We start from the raw sequence: 16,704 nt of genomic DNA, 5'->3' as shown, positions 1-16,704 counted from the left end.
AAAAAACAGAGAAAAAGGCATCACTGAGAGGCAGCCCAACACCACCCACACCACAATAAAATCAGACCCAACAGGCTGCCCCGCTCACCTGCTCAGGCTCTTCTCAGCACTCAGCTGCTTCTCTCCACAACTTCCCGCAAAACCTGCAAGCACAGAGAGAAGTCACACACTCAGGCGATGCCCGCAACACCACCACTCCAGTCCATCACGGACACACTCCACACACCACCATGGCTAACACCCACAGGCAAGGCAGCTCCAGCCCCAAAAACACACAGACAAACAAACAGCAGACACAAACACAGAGGACAGCCCTACACAAAAAAAACCCTATTCCCACACATAAGACTGCCGGCCAGAAAGAGCCGCACGGTCGTGGCGTCGTAGGGCCGAGGCTCTGGACGAGCCCAGAAAAGAGTCAAACGTCAATGCCCAGGATGGAAAGGGACCGGCAAAGCTCAGAAGACTGACGCAGAGGAGGCCGGCGAGAAAGACCCGAGGCCATGATGACGCAGGGAAGGAAACCCTGAAATGGCGCCAGCGAGACGCAAGACAAAAGCGGCCCCGGAAGAGGTGTGGCCGATGAGGCCTCAACGGTGGCCACGACTATGACGGACCGCAAACGGCCACGATGCACAGTCAGAGTCACAGACCACCCCTTTCAGCTGCCTATGCAGAACAAGACATAGTCCATTGGAGCAATGCTGATGAGTCTGGCCAGGCAAAAGACAATGGATGCCTGCCACGCTACCGCTGCAGAGCATAGGCTGTGCTCCTTGAGCACAAAGAGCAAGAGCAACATCAAGACCTGAGCAAAAGATAGCACAGCTACAACACACACCACATACACTACACAACAACACAGACACAGGCTGGAGCTGCCCTGCCTGACATCCACCCTCACTTTCTGCCATGCACACCCCACTGCCTCTGCCTCACACACACCACTCATCCAGAACAACCCTCCACTCTACACTGAACATCAGCACACACACACACATACACAGAAACTGAGGATGCCCCAACACCCTTTGCCCCTCAACTTAACTGTGGCAGTGCTGTAGGTCACCGGTCCTCAAGAGCCATCCTCAGCAGCAGCCGCATCCACACTGATCTTCCTTTGCTCACCACATTTGCCTTCATCACCTGCAAAACCAGAGCACAAGCAGTCACCCCCTTGCCAGTCAGCTCCATCCCCATCTCCAAGGGCACCCTCCACCAAAGCGCCATCGGCACTCCACTCACCTGCACCACAACAACTCCAATGCCTGGGGAGGAAGCCCGTGGCACCTGGAAGAAAACAAAATAACAAAGTGACTCTTCTGCCAGGCAGCGCTCACCAGCCCTACAACATCCAGCTCCAATCCACTCACCTGAAAGTCTCAGCCACGCCTGGGAAAGGCCCACAGCAGACCTGAAAAAACAGAGCAAAAGGCATCACTGAGAGGCAGCCCAACACCACCCACACCACAATAAAATCAGACCCAACAAGCTCCCCCGCTCACCTGCTCAGGCTCTTCTCAGCACTCAGCTGCTTCTCTCCACAACTTCCCGCAAAACCTGCAAGCACAGAGAGAAATCACACACTCAGACGATGCCTGCAACACCACCACTCCAGTCCATCACGGACACACTCCACACACCACCATGGCTAACACCCACAGGCAAGGCAGCTCCAGCCCCAAAAACACACAGACAAACAAACAGCAGACACAAACACAGAGGACAGCCCTACACAAAAAAAACCTGTTCCCACACATAAGACACTACTGGCCAGGAAGAGCCACACAGTGGTGGCATCGTAGGGCCTAGGCTCTGGACGAGCCCAGAAAAGAGTCAAACGTCAATGCCCAGGATGGAAAGGGACCGGCAAAGCTCAGAAGACTGACGCAGAGGAGGCCGGCGAGAAAGACCCGAGGCCATGATGACGCAGGGAAGGAAACCCTGAAAGGGCGCCAGCGAGACCCAAAACAAGAGCGGCCCCGGAAGAGGTGCGGCCGATGAGGCCTCGACGATGGCCGCGACTATGACTACACTGCAAACGGCCACAATGCAGAGTCACAGTGACAGACTGCCCCTTTCAGCTGCCTGTGCAGAACAAGATGTAGTCCATTGGAGCAATGCTGATGAGTCTGGCCAGGCAAAAGACAATGGATGCCTGCCACGCTACCGCTGCAGAGCATAGGCTGTGCTCTTTGAGCACAAAGAGCAAGAGCAACATCAAGACCTGAGCAAAAGATAGCACAGCTACAACACACACCACATACACTACACAACAACACAGACACAGGCTGGAGCTGCCCTGCCTGACACCCACCCTCGCTTTCTGCCATGCACACCCCACTGCCTCTGCCTCACACACACCACTCATCCAGAACAACCCTCCACTCTACACTGAACATCAGCACACACACACACATACACAGAAACTGAGGATGCCCCAACACCCTTTGCCCCTCAACTTAACTGTGGCAGTGCTGTAGGTCACCGGTCCTCAAGAGCCATCCTCAGCAGCAGCCGCATCCACACTGATCTTCCTTTGCTCACCACATTTGCCTTCATCACCTGCAAAACCAGAGCACAAGCAGTCACCCCCTTGCCAGTCAGCTCCATCCCCATCTCCAAGGGCACCCTCCACCAAAGCGCCATCGGCACTCCACTCACCTGCACCGCAACAACTCCAAACGCCAACATCCTGCCCGGGGGGAAGCCCGTGGCACCTGGAAAAAAACAAAATAACAAAGTGACTCTTCTGCCAGGCAGCGCTCACCAGCCCTACAACATCCAGCTCCAATCCACTCACCTGAAAGTCTCAGCCACGCCTGGGAAAGGCCCACAGCAGACCTGAAAAAGCAGAGCAAAAGGCATCACCAAGAGGCAGCCCAACACCACCCACACCACAATAAAATCAGACCCAACAAGCTCCCCCGCTCACCTGCTCAGGCTCTTCTCAGCACTCAGCTGCTTCTCTCCACAACTTCCCGCAAAACCTGCAAGCACAGAGAGAAATCACGTGCTCAGGCGATGCCCGCAACACCACAGCCCATCCACATCAGGCATTCGCTCCCACACCTTTTCCTGCTCCGCTCTCCCATCCCAACTGCTGGGCTATAGCTCCCCACACCGAGGTCCGCCACACACCTGTAAAACAGGAACGGCGCTGGGCGACGGGGACAGCGCCGACAAGGTGATGGCCCTACGCCGGGCTCTACGTCCGCTCCCGGACTGATGCTCACCTCATCCTGCTCCTCCTGGATGTGAGCGACCTGCTCCCCGCAAGGCTCCACGCCTACAAGCACAAAGCAAAAATTAACCGCGCAACCCACTGACCGCAACACTCTCCTTCCAACACCAAATCTCTAGCTCACCTTCTTGGGGCATGCCCCTTTCTTCCTCCAGCTCCCTTGGGCCCACTCAGAACACTGCTCAGCATCTGCAAAAAACAACAAAACAAAACAACATAAAGTGGAGCACACAGACATTGACAAATCACCATTCCAGTCCATCACTGACACACTCCGCACACCACCATTCCTAACACCCACAAGCAAGGCAGCTCCAAACACACACAGACAGACCAAAAAAAAAAAAACATTAGACACAAACATGAAGGAAAGCCCTATGCAAAAAGAACTATTCCAATGCGTTCCACATGGTATCTGATGACACCACAGCCCTGCGGCTCTGATGCTCTGGACGAGCCCAGAAAAGACTAAGATGTCAACGCCCGGGATGGAAAGCGGCTGGCAAAGCGAGGAACGGCCATGCGGAAGAGGCCAGCGAGGAAGACCTGAGGCCGTGATGACGCAGGGAAGAAAACCCTGAAAGGGCACCGGTGAGATGCAAAACAAGACCGGCCTCGGAACAAGAGCGGCCGACGAGGCCTCGACGGTGGCCGCAAAGATCGATGGGCACGATGCAAAGCCGGAGGCACGGACCGCCCCCTTCGGCTGCCTGCACGTGACGAGACACCATCCGTGGGTACGATACTGATGAGTCAAGCCAGCAAAACATGACAGAGGCCTACAATGCTAGCGCTCCACAGTGTAGGCCATGCTCCTTGAGCACAAAGAGCAAGGGCGACATCAAGACCTGAGCAAAAGATAGCACAGCTACAACACACACCACATAGACTACACAACAACACAGACACAGGCTGGAGCTGCCCCGCCTACCGCACCCTCACTTTCTGCCATGCGCACCTCAGCACCTCTGCCTCACACATACCCCACTCATCCAGAACAGCCCTCCGCTCTACACTGAACATCAGTGTGCGCACACACACACACACACACACAGAGTTAAGACACCCCTGATACCCTTTGCCCCTCAACTTAACTGTTCAAATGCTGGGCATCACCATCACTCCTCAAGAGCCATCCTCAATGGCAGCCGCATCCGCGCTGATCTCCCTTCAGTCACCACAGTTGCCTTTATCACCTGCCAAACCAGAGCACAAGCAGTGACCCCCTTGCCGGTCAGCTCCAGCCACATCTGCGAGAGCACCCTCCTCCAAACCACCATTGTCATCACACTCACCTGTACTGTGCCAAAGCCACGCTCCAGCATTGTGGCTGTGACGCTGCCCGTGGCATCTGGAAAACGCAAAACAACAAAACTACTCTTCTGCTAGGCAGTGCGGACTAGCCCTACAACTACTGCCACACCATTATACGCACCCATTCTACTTCACCTCAAATCCTCAGCCTCGCCTGGGAAAGGCCCGCACCGTACCTGAAAAAGCAGAGCAAAACACATCACCGAGAGGCAGCCCAGCAGCACCCTACCGCATAATAAAACTCAGGCAGACAAGCTTCCCTTCTCACCTGCTCAGGCTCCTCGTTGCTGCTCAGCTTCTCCTCTCCAAAACTTCCTGCAATGCCTGCAAAACCAGCGAGAAGACCACACCTTGAGGTCATGCCAAAAACCACACCCCATGCACAACATTACCTCGCTACAACACCTTTACCTGCTCCGCTCTCCCGTCCCAACTGCCGGGCTACGGCTCCCCACGCCGAGGTCTGCCACACACCTGTAAAACAGGAACGGCGCCGGGCGATGGGGACGACGCCGATGAGATGACGGCCCTACGCCGGGCTCTACGTCCTCACCCAGACTGATGCTCACCTCGCCCAGCTCCTCCTGGATGTGAGCGACCTGCTCCCCCCAAGGCTCCACACCTACAAGCACAAAGCAAAAATTAACCGGGCAACCCACTGACCGCAACACTCTCCTTCCAAAACCAAATCTCTAGCTCACCTTCTTGGGGCATGCCCCTTCCTTCCAGCTCCCTTGCACCCACTTGGAACACTGCTCTGCATCTGCAAAAAGCAACATAAACTGGAGCACACAGACACTGACCGATCACCATTCCGGGCCATCACTGCCACACTCCATACGCTACCATTGCTAATAACCGCAGGCAAAGCAGCTCCAGCCCCCCACACACAGACAAGCATTAGACACAAAACAAACACACATAGGTACAAGCATCAGACACAAACATGCAGGAAAGCCGTACGCAAAAAGAACTATTCCCACGCATAAGATGCTACCAGCCAGAAAGCCCTACGATGCCATGACCGTGCAGCTCTGCTGCTCCGGATGAGCCCAGAAAAGAGTCAAACGCCACTGCCCGGGATGGAAAGCGGCCCGCAAAGCTGGGACGACCGATGCCGAAGCACCCGGCCGGGAAGACCCGAGGCTGCGGCGATACAGGGAAGAACCCTGAAAGGATGCCAAGAAGATGAAAAACAAGAGCAGAAACAGAAGAGGGGCAGGCAAAAAGGCCTCGACAATGGCCCCGAAGATGAGCGGCCGCAAATGGTCACGATGCAAAGCCGGAGCGACGGACCGCCCCTTTCGGCTGCCGGCACGGGACGAGACGCGATCCGCTGGAGCGATGCCGATGACTGAGGCCAGGCAAAAGGCGGTGGATGCCTGCCGCGATGGCGCTGTGGAGCATGGGCTGTGCTCCTTGAGCACAAAGAGCAAGAGCAACATCAAGACCTGAGCAAAAGATAGCACAGCTATAACACACACCACATAGACTACACAACACAGACACAGGCTGGAGCTGCCCTACGTACCACACCCTCACTTTCTGCCATGCGCACCCCACCACCTCTGCCTCACACACCACTCATCCAGAGCAGCCCTCCCTACTACACTGAATATCAGCACGCATGCACAGAATGAAGACAACCCCAACACCCTTTGCCCCTCACCTTAGCTTTTCCAGGGCTGGGGGCGGGGGGGGGGCGGTCAGGTCACTTTTTGATCCTTAAGAGGCATCACTCAATGGCAGCCACATCCTCTCTAATCTTCCTTTGCTCACCTTCATCACCTGCCAAACCAGAGCGCAAGCAGTCACACCCCATGCCGGGCACCTCCATGCTCATCTGCAAGAGCGTGCCTCTCCAAACCGCCGTTGTCGCTCTATTCACCTGCACCGCGCCAAAGCGATACTCCCACATCCTGACTGAAAGTAATCCCATGACACCTGCAAAAAACAAAACAACAAAATTACTCTTCTCCTAGGCACTGCGGACTAGCCGTAAAACAACTGACACGCCATTACACTCACCCATTCTACCTCACCTCAAATCCTCAGGCATGCCTGGAAAAGGCCCGCAAGGTATCTGAAAAAGCAAAGCGGACAGCCCCAGAAGCCACGGTAGGAGTCAGAAGCAGAGCCACAAAAGAGCAGATGGCAGTGGGTTCGCAGGCACAGATGAAAGAAAAGAGCTGCCGGGCGAGACTGCAAACTGCTTCCTGCCGGTCCCGAGAAGGCCAGCAGTTTTTTTTCCTCTCTCAGCACTGAGGCTTGGACAAGAAAAGAGGTGAATTCGTTAGCTTGCAGGAGGTTGCTTTTTGACCCCTTCAGACACATGGACTTACTCACAGCTGCACTTAGTTTCCAAAGATGTGACTTCCTTTCTCATCATACTGCACTTCCAGGCAGGAAGAATGCTCACTTGGCTCTTCACACTCTTCACATAAAGTCTAGACTCTTCCATAACTCTGCATACTACAAAAAAAACTTACTCACTTCCTCTTGGAACAGAGCTGACAATATTTCTGAGGAGCAGCAGAACATCCGGCAAGCAAGCCGGAAACCACAGTAGCTGACGAGAACGATATCTCACATGCATCCACATTACTGGACATAAGGCACACAAGCACTACGTAGAGCAGAAACGTAGATGGAAATGTTTTCCGGGGACCCCTGTTCTGTCCTTTTCTCTGCAATCCAGCTGAGGGACAAACAATTCTTCGAGTGTCATCATCTTCAAAGAGCCGAGCGATGAAGCTGCATCCCTTCCGCAATAAACACAGAAACGCAACAAAACAATACTGATGGTTAACAAAAGATACGACTGCAGACGCGGAAGCCCTCTTCCACCCCTGAACGCCCCGCGCCGAGACACCGACGCAAAACCGAAACTGCCTGCTTTAAGCGATTTTTCTGGCAGGCTTACGGCTCCACCTTCAGCCATCCCGTTGCTCTAATCTTAAGGAACAGCCTTTGCATCTCCAAATGCAGCAATAACTCTTCCTGGATACCTTTGCTTCTGCAAATGCTGCTATTCGCCGAGACAAGTTCAGACCACTAACCCCAAAGGACAGCAAACGCAGAATGAACTCCCTGCCACCAGGCCCTCGGTTTATGTACCCCTAGCCCCGCCCACTGCCCTACCCACAAGCCCTGGGAAGGGGAGGGGCAAAGCACTGCCAGCCATAAAGACAGAGGGCTAGGGAAGAGCAAGGCTTTTGCTTCCACTCTGTAGCTAGGCTGCAGAGCACAGAAAGGCTAAACAGACCTCTTGGATAAAATGGACCATCTTCTTTGTTACTAAGACTTCATATACTGTATCCATAATACCAGGAGGTCTGTTATTAAATTCTTTTACCCTAACTAGCACTAGCCTTTACACTGAAAACTAGAAATCAGTTCTGCTTAGGCTTAGAAAGAAAACTACAAGATTCCACATAACCTATAAAGGGAATGCTACACCACACTGCTCTAATTGCTTCACACCTGTATTGAATACAGCTGTTGTAGGAAGACAGCATTTCCTCTAGGGCAAACCAAGATATCTAAATAACCCCCCGGAACAACGCTGCTTCTGTAATGTGAGTACTTCCAAACAGGGGTATTTCCTGTATAGTACCTAGAGTGCTTAGAAAAAGGGGCCACTGGGTGGAATGGAGAGTTCCCCACGGGAATACTACCTCTGTATGCCTAAGTGGAGGACTCGCACGAGGAGGGAAGAGGGATGCTAAGAGGGCTGGAGAACCCACGCAGGGCTCTGGGGCACAACAAAGGCTTCCAGAAGCAGTTATGAATGGATGACAGCGGTCACACAAGGACTAAAGGGCCAAAACAGAGCTCAGACACAAAAGAAAGGCTGACAGAGTAGTCCAGAGTAAAATAAAGGGGTTCCTCAGAGCTCTACAGGACCAATAGAGGTCTATGCAGCACAACAAAGCTCTAAAGAAGAATCCAGAGCAGATTAGATATCTCTTACGCAGACTAGAGAGCAACTAAAAGAAGGCAGAAGAGAACAAGAAAAGCCTCCAAAGGGGTTCAGAAGAAAACATGGGTACTCAGGCACCTAAACAATGAAAACAGCACTCTAGGGCATAAGAGAGGGCTCAGGAAGAATTCTGAGACCACTAAATAACTCCTAAAGGAAATAGCCAAAAGACAGCTCTAGGGAACAAGGAAGGACAAAAGAGTAGTCCAGAGGCCACTAGAGAGGTGCTAAGCAGCCCGCATGGCCAAGGAATGACTCTGGAGAACAAGGAAGAAATCTGAAGGGCTTCTGAGGAGACTAGAGAATTCCAAAGGGGGCTGTGCAGCCAGAGGACAGCTCTGGTGCAGAACAAGCACCACACCCCAGGAGTGGTTCTGAGCAGACCAGAAGGCTCCTAAGGGGACTAAATGGCAAAAAAACCAAAACTGGCTAACATGACTGACCTCAGGAGGTGCTCTGAGGAGACAGGAAGGCTCTTATACTATGCAGATGACCAAAACAAGGCTGTGGGGCACAACGAAGGCCTCCAGATGGGTTCTCAGTGCACTATAGGGGTCCTAAGGGAACTCGAGATCCAAAACACAGCTTTGGATCATGACAAAGGCCTTTACAAGCCTGCTGAGGGGACTAGAGAGGTGCTGAGAGGTCTGGAGGACAAAGAGAGCTCTGCACGGAAAAATAAAAGCACAAGAGATGAGGCCAAAGCAGAACAGAGGGCTGCTAAGTCTGGTAGGGGGAAAAAAGGGCTCCACAGCATGAAGAAAAGCTCAACAGGAATTCTGAGGCTTCTAACAGGGTCCTAAAGTACTCTAGATATCCAAAATGGAGCTCTGAGGCAAAAAAAAGGTTAATCGGATTAGGGCTCGAAGACAGCCAGGTGGCCCAATTCAGTGGAAAAGAGTCGTTGAGAGCGCAGTAGAAGGGTGCTAAGGCGTCTACACTGTCAAGAAATGGCTCTGGGGAAGAAGGGAGACATCTGGAGGGGTTGCGAGGAGACTAGAGGGTGTCTAAGGCATCTGGAAGGCCAGAAGAGAGATGGGGGGCCCCATTCTGTGGTAAAGAGGGGTCCAGAGCGCACTAGAGGGGTACTAAGGCGTCTACACTGTCAAGAAATGCCTCTGGGCAAGAAGGAAGAAATCTAGAGGAGTGCCAAGGAAACTAGAGGGTGTCTAAGGGGCCTGGGGGCCCAGAAGAGAGCTGGGGGGCCCCACACTGTGGAAAAGAGGGATCCAGAGCACACTAGAGGGGTGCTAAGGCATCTACATGGTCCATAAATGCCTCTGGGGAAGAAGGGAGAAATCTGGAGGGATTACAAGGAGACTAGAGGGTGTCTAAGGGGCATGGGGGCAACAAGAGAGCTGGGGGTGCCCATTCTGTGGAAAAGAAGGGTCCAGCACACACTACAGGGGTGCTAAGGGGTCTACACTCTCAAGAAATGGCTCTGGGGACGAAGGGAGAAATCTGGAGGGGTTGCGAGGAGACTAGAGGGTGTCTAAGGGGTCTAGGGGCCCAGAACAGAGCTGGGGGGCCCAATTATGTGATAAAGAGGGCTCCAGAGCGCACGGGAGGGGTGCTAAGGCATCTACATGGTTCAGAAATGCCTCTGGGAAGAAGAGAGAAATCTGGAGGGGTTGCGAGGAGACTAGAGGGTGTCTAAGGGGTATGCAGGTCCCAAAGATATCTGGGGGGCACAACTGTGTAGAAAAGAGGGGTCCAGAGCGCACTAGAGGGGTGCTAAGGCATCTACACTGTCAAGAAATGTCTCTGGGGAAGAAGGGAGAAATCTGGAGGGGTTGCCAGGAGACTAGAGGGTGTCTAAGGGGGCTGAGGTTTCCGAAGAGAGGTGGGGAGCCCCATTCTGTGGAAAAGAGGGGTCCAGAGCGCACTAGAGGGGTGCTAAGTTGTGCGCATTGTCCAGAAATGCCTCTGGGGAAGAAGGGAGAAATCTGGAGGGGTTGCGAGGAGACTAGACAATGTCTAAGGGGTCTGGGGCACCACAAGAGAGCTGGTGTCCCAATTCTGTGGAAAAGAGGGGTTCAGGGTGCACTAGAGGGGTGCTAAGGCATGCAGATATTCAAGAAAGGGCTCTGGGGAAGAAGGGAGAAATCTGGAGGGGTTGTGAGGAGACTAGAGGGTGTCTAAGGGCTCTAGGAGCCAGAAGATAGCTGGGGGGAGCATTCTGGGGAAAAAAGGGGACCAGAGTGCACTAGAGGGGTGCTAAGGCATCTACACTGTCAAGAAATGGCTATGGGCAAGAAGGGAGAAATCTGTAGGAGTTGCGAGGAGACTAGAAGGTGTCTAAGGGGCCTGGGGGCCAGAAGACAGCTGGGGTCCCCATTCTGTGGAAAAGAGTAGTCCAGAGTGCACTAGAGGGGTGCTAAGGTGTCTCCATGGTCAAGAAATGCCTCTGGGGAAGAAGGGAAAAATCTGGAGGGGTTGCCAGGATACTAGAGGGTGTCTAAGGGGGCTGAGGTTTCCGAAGAGAGGTGGGGAGCCCCATTCTGTGGAAAAGAGGGGTCCAGAGCGCACTAGAGGGGTGCTAAGGCGTCTACATGGTCCACAAATGCCTCTGGGGAAGAAGGCAGAAATCTGGAAGGGTTGCGAGGAGACTAGAGGGTGTTCTAAGGGGTCTGGGGGCCACAAGAGAGCTGGGGGCCCAATTCTCTGTAACAGAGGGCTCCAGCGCACACTAGAGCGCTACTAAGGTGTCTACACTGTCCATAAATGCCTCTGGGGAAGAAGGGAGAAATCGGGAGGGGTTGCTAGTAGACTAGAAGGGGTTTAAGGGGTCTGGAGGTCCCAAAGATATCTGGGGGACACAACTGTATAGAAGAGAGTGGTCCAGAGCGCACTAGAGGGGTTCTAACAGGTCTACATGGTCTAGAAATGCCTCTGGGGAAGAAGGAAGAAATCTGGAGGGGTTGCGAGGAGACTAGAGGGTGTCTAAGGGGCCTGGGGGGCCCGACCAGAGCTAGGGGGCCCCATTCTGTGGAAAAGAGGGCTCCGGAGGGCACTAGAAGGGTGCTAAGGCGTCTACACTGTCAAGAAATGCCTCCGGGGAAGAAGGGAGAAATATGGAGGGGTTGCGAGAAGACTAGAGGATGTCCAATGGGGTACAGGCCGAGAAGATATGCGGGGGTCCCAATTCTGTGAAAAAAAGTAGTACAGAGCACACTAGAGGGGTGTTAAGGCAACTACATGGTCCAGAAATGCCTCTGGCGAAGAAGGGAGAAATCTGGAGGAGTTACGAGGAGACTAGAAGGTGTCTAAGGGGTCTGGGGGGCCAAGAGAGAGCTGGGGGTGCCCATTCTGTGGTAAAGAGGGGTCCAGAGTGCACTAGAGGGGTGATAAGGTGTCTACACTGTCAAGAAATGCCCCTGGGGAAGGAGGGAGAAATCTGGAGGGGTTGCGAGGACACTAGAGGGTGTCTAAGGGGGCTGGAGGTCCCAAAGATATCTGGGGGGCCCCATTCTGTGGAAAAGAGTAGTCCAGAGTGCACTAGAGGGGTGCTAAGGCATCTACACTGTCAAGAAATGGCTCTGAGGAAGAAGGGAGAAATCTGGAGGGGTTGTGAGGAGACTAGAGGGGGTCTAAGGGGTCTGAGGGGCCAGAAGAGAACTGGGGGGCCCCATTCTGTGGAAAAGAGGGGTCCAGAGTGCACTAGAGGGGTGCTAAGGTGTCTACACTGTCAAGAAATGGCTCTGGGGAAGACAAGAGCAATCTGGAGGGGTTGCGAGGACACTAGAGAGTGTCTAAGGGGTCTGGAGGTCCGAAAGATATCTGGAGGTACAACTGTGTAGAAAAGAGGGGTCCAGAGCGCACTAGAGGGGTGCTATGGCATCTACACTGTCAAGAAATGGCTCTGAGTAAGAAGGGAGAAATCTGGAGGGGTTGCGAGGAGACTAGAAGGTGTCTAAGGGGCCTGGGGGGCCCGAAGACAGCTGGGGTCCCCATTCTGTGGAAAAGAGGGGTCCAGAGCGCACTAGAGGGGTGCTAAGGTGTCTCCATGGTCAAGAAATGCCTCTGGGGAAGAAGGGAGCAATCTGGAGGGGTTGCGAGGAGACTAGAGGGTGTCTAAGGGGTCTGGGGGGCCAGAAGAGAGCTGGGGGGCCCCATTCTGTGGAAAAGAGGGGTCCAGAGTGCACTAGAGGGGTGCTAAGGTGTCTACACTGTCCAAAAATAGCTCTGGGGAAGACAGGAGCAATCTGGAGGGGTTGCGAGGACACTAGAGAGTGTCTAAGGGGTCTGGAGGTCCCAAAGATATCTGGGGGGCACAATTCTGTGGAAAAGAGGAGTCCAGAGCACAATAGAGGGGTGCTAAGGTGTGTGCATGGTCTAGAAATGCCTCTGGGGAAGAAGGGAGCAATCTGGAGGGGTTGCGAGGAGACTAGAGGATGTCTAAGGGGTCTGGAGGTCCCAAAGATATCTGGGGGTACAACTGTGTAGAAAAGAGGGGTCCAGAGCGCACTAGAGGGGTGCTATGGCATCTACACTGTCAAGAAATGGCTCTGAGTAAGAAGGGAGAAATCTGGAGGGGTTGCGAGGAGACTAGAGGGTGTCTAAGGGGCCTGGGGGGCCCGAAGACAGCTGGGGTCCCCATTCTGTGGAAAATAGGGGTCCAGAGCGCACTAGAGGGGTGCTAAGGTGTCTCCATGGTCAAGAAATGCCTCTGGGAAAGAAGGGAGCAATCTGGAGAGCTTGCGAGGAGACTAGAGGGTGTCTAAGGGGTCTGGGGGGCCAGAAGAGAGCTGGGGGGCCCCATTCTGTGGAAAAGAGGGGTCCAGAGTGCACTACAGGGGTGCTAAGGTGTCTACACTCTCCAGAAATAGCTCTGGGGAAGACAGGAGCAATCTGGAGGGGTTGCGAGGACACTAGAGAGTGTCTAAGGGGTCTGGAGGTCCCAAAGATATCTGGGGGGCACAATTCTGTGGAAAAGAGGAGTCCAGAGCACAACAGAGGGGTGCTAAGGTGTGTGCATGGTCTAGAAATGCCTCTGGGGAAGAAGGGAGCAATCTGGAGGGGTTGCGAGGAGAATAGAGGGTGTCTAAGGGGTCTGGAGGTCCCAAAGATATCTGGGGAGCACAATTGTGTACAAAAGAGGGGTCCAGAGCACACTAGAGGGGTGATAAGATGTCTACACTGTCAAGAAATGCCTCTGGGGAAGGAGGGAGAAATCTGGAGGGGTGGCCAGGAGAGTAGAGAGTGTCTAATGAGTCTGAGGGGCCCAAAGACATCTGGGGGGCCCCATGCTATGGAAAGGAGGGGTCCAGAAGGAACTAGAGAGGTGGCAAGTGGTCTACACTGTCAAGAAATGGCTCTGGGGAAGAAGGGAGCAACCTGGAGGGGATGCGAGGAGACTAGAAGGTGTCTAAGGGGCCTGGGGGGCCCGAAGACAGCTGGGGTCCCCATTCTGTGGAAAATAGGGGTCCAGAGCGCACTAGAGGGGTGCTAAGTTGTCTCCATGGTCAAGAAATGCCTCTGGGGAAGAAGGGAGAAATCTGGAGGGGTTGCCAGGAGACTAGAGGGTGTCTAAGGGGGCTGGAGGTCCCAAAGATATCTGGGGGGCCCCATTCTGTGGAAAAGAGGGGTCCAGAGTGCACTACAGGGGTGCTAAGGCATCTACACTGTCAAGAAATGACTCTGAGGAAGAAGGGAGAAATCTGAAGGGATTGCGAGGAGACTAGAGGGTGTCCAAGGGGTCTGGGGGGCCAGAAGAGAGCTGGGGGGCCCCATTCTGTGGAAAAGAGGGGTCCAGAGCGCACTAGAGGGGTGCTAAGGTGTCTACACTCTCCAGAAATGGCTCTGGGGAAGACGGGAGCAATCTGGAGGGGTTGCGAGGACACTAGAGGGTGTCTAAGGGGTCTGGAGGTCCCAAAGATATCTGGGGGGCACAATTATGTGGAAAAGAGTGGTCCAGAGCACAATAGAGGGGTGCTAAGCTGTGTGCATGGTCTAGAAATGCCTCTGGGGAAGAAGGGAGCAATCTGGAGGGGTTGCGAGGAGACTAGAGGATGTCTAAGGGGTCTGGATGTCCCAAAGATATCTGGGGGGCACAACTGTGTAGAAAAGAGGGGTCCAGAGCGCACTAGAGGGGTGCTATGGCATCTACACTGTCAAGAAATGGCTCTGAGCAAGAAGGGAGAAATCTGGAGGGGTTGCGAGGAGACTAGAGGGTGTCTAAGGGGCCTGGGGGGCCCGAAGACAGCTGGGGTCCCCATTCTGTGGAAAAGAGTGGTCCAGAGTGCACTAGAGGGGTGCTAAATGGTCTACACTGTCAAGAAATGCCTCTGAGGAAGAAGGGAGAAATCTGGAGGGGTTGCGAGGAGACTAGAGGGTGTCTAAGGGGTCTGGGGGCCCAGAAGAGAGCTGGGGGGCCCTATTCTGTGGAAAAGAGGGGTCCAGAGTACACTAGAGGGGTGCTAAGTTGTGTGCATTGTCTAGAAATGCCTCTGGGGAAGAAGGCAGCAATCTGGAGGGCTTGCGAGGAGACTAGAGGGTGTCTAAGGAGTCTGAGGTTTCCGAAGAGAGCAGGGGGGCCCCATTGTGTGGAAAAGAGTGGTCCAGAGTGCACTAGAGGGGTGCTAAGGCGTCTACACGGTCAAGAAATGCCTCTGGGGAAGAAGGGAGAAATCTGGAGGGGTTGTGAGGAGACTGCAAGGTGTCTAAGGGGTCTGGGGGGCCAAGAGAGAGCTGGGGGTGCCCATTCTGTGGTAAAGAGGGGTCCAGAGTGCACTAGAGGGGTGCTAAGGCGTCTACACGGTCAAGAAATGCCTCTGGGGAAGAAGGGAGAAATCTGGAGGGGTTGTGAGGAGACTGCAAGGTGTCTAAGGGGTCTGGGGGGCCAAGAGAGAGCTGGGGGTGCCCATTCTGTGGTAAAGAGGGGTCCAGAGTGCACTAGAGGGGTGCTAAGGTGTCTACACTGTCAAGAAATGCCTCCGGGGAAGGAGGGAGAAACCTGGAGGGGATGCGAGGAGACTAGAAGGTGTCTAAGGTGGCTGGAGGTCCCAAAGATATCTGGGGGGCCCCATTCTGTGGAAAAGAGGGGTCCAGAGTGCACTAGAGGGGTGCTAAGGCATCTACACTGTCAAGAAATGGCTCTGAGGAAGAAGGGAGAAACCTGGAGGGGTTGCCAGGAGACTAGAGGGTGTCTAAGGGGTCTGGGGGGCCAGAAGAGAGCTGGGGGGCCCCATTCTGTGGAAAAGAGGGGTCCAGAGCGCACTAGAGGGGTGCTAAGGTGTCTACACTGTCCAGAAATGGCTCTGGGGAAGACGGGAGCAATCTGGAGGGGTTGCGAGGACACTAGAGGATGTCTAAGGGGTCTGGAGGTCCCAAAGATATCTGGGGGGCACAATTATGTGGAAAAGAGTGGTCCAGAGCACAATAGAGGGGTGCTAAGCTGTGTGCATGGTCTAGAAATGCCTCTGGGGAAGAAGGGAGCAATCTGGAGGGGTTGCGAGGAGACTAGAGGATGTCTAAGGGGTCTGGAGGTCCCAAAGATATCTGGGGGGCACAACTGTGTAGAAAAGAGGGGTCCAGAGTTCACTAGAGGGGTACTATGACATCTACACTGTCAAGAAATGGCTCTGAGCAAGAAGGGAGAAATCTGGAGGGGTTGCGAGGAGACTAGAGGGTGTCTAAGGGGCCTGGGGGGCCCGAAGACAGCTGGGGTCCCCATTCTGTGGAAAAGAGTGGTCCAGAGTGCACTAGAGGGGTGCTAAGTGGTCTCCATGGTCCAGAAATGCCTCTGGGGAAGAAGGGAGAAATCTGGAGGGGTTGCGAGGACACTAGAGGGTGTCTAAGGGGTGTGGAGGTCCCAAAGATATCTGGGGAGCACAATTGTGTACAAAAGAGGGGTCCAGAGCACACTAGAGGGGTGCTAAGGTGTCTACACGGTCAAGAAATGCCTCTGGGGAAGAAGGGAGAAACCTGGAGGGGTTGTGAGGAGACTGCAAGGTGTCTAAGGGGTCTGGGGGGCCAAGAGAGAGCTGGGGGTGCCCATTCTGTGGTAAAGAGGGGTCCAGAGCGCACTAGAGGGGTGCTAAGGTGTCTACACTGTCAAGAAATGCCTCCGGGGAAGGAGGGATAAAACCTGGAGGGGATGCGAGGAGAGTAGAAGGTGTCTAAGGGGCCTGGAGGGCCCAAAGACAGCTGGGGTCCCCATTCT

General features: G+C 54.1%; 1 long non-coding RNA gene across 3 annotated transcripts in view; it reads right to left on the bottom strand.

Annotated features, from left to right (window-relative positions):
- Positions 1-6,240: 6,240 nt before the first annotated feature.
- LOC135329741 (uncharacterized) overlaps positions 6,241-16,704 on the bottom strand; it is a 78,086-nt gene continuing 67,622 nt past the window's right edge. The window contains exons 1-4 of one of the 3 annotated variants that reach the window (XR_010391350.1): positions 7,567-7,623; positions 6,587-7,320; positions 6,447-6,502; positions 6,241-6,346 (exon numbers count right to left, since the gene is read on the bottom strand). This is a non-coding gene — a long non-coding RNA (uncharacterized LOC135329741). Of the gene's footprint in view, positions 6,347-6,446; positions 6,503-6,586; positions 7,321-7,566; positions 7,624-16,704 lie in introns of those variants that run through there. The other 2 variants (XR_010391349.1, XR_010391351.1) reach the window with 2 other exon arrangements.

This window comes from Dromaius novaehollandiae, chromosome 13 (assembly GCF_036370855.1).
Source record: "Dromaius novaehollandiae isolate bDroNov1 chromosome 13, bDroNov1.hap1, whole genome shotgun sequence".
Classification (NCBI taxonomy): Eukaryota; Metazoa; Chordata; class Aves; order Casuariiformes; family Dromaiidae; genus Dromaius; species Dromaius novaehollandiae.
Note: the sequence above shows the minus strand (reverse complement) of the source record. Positions and strands in the feature narration are given on the sequence as shown.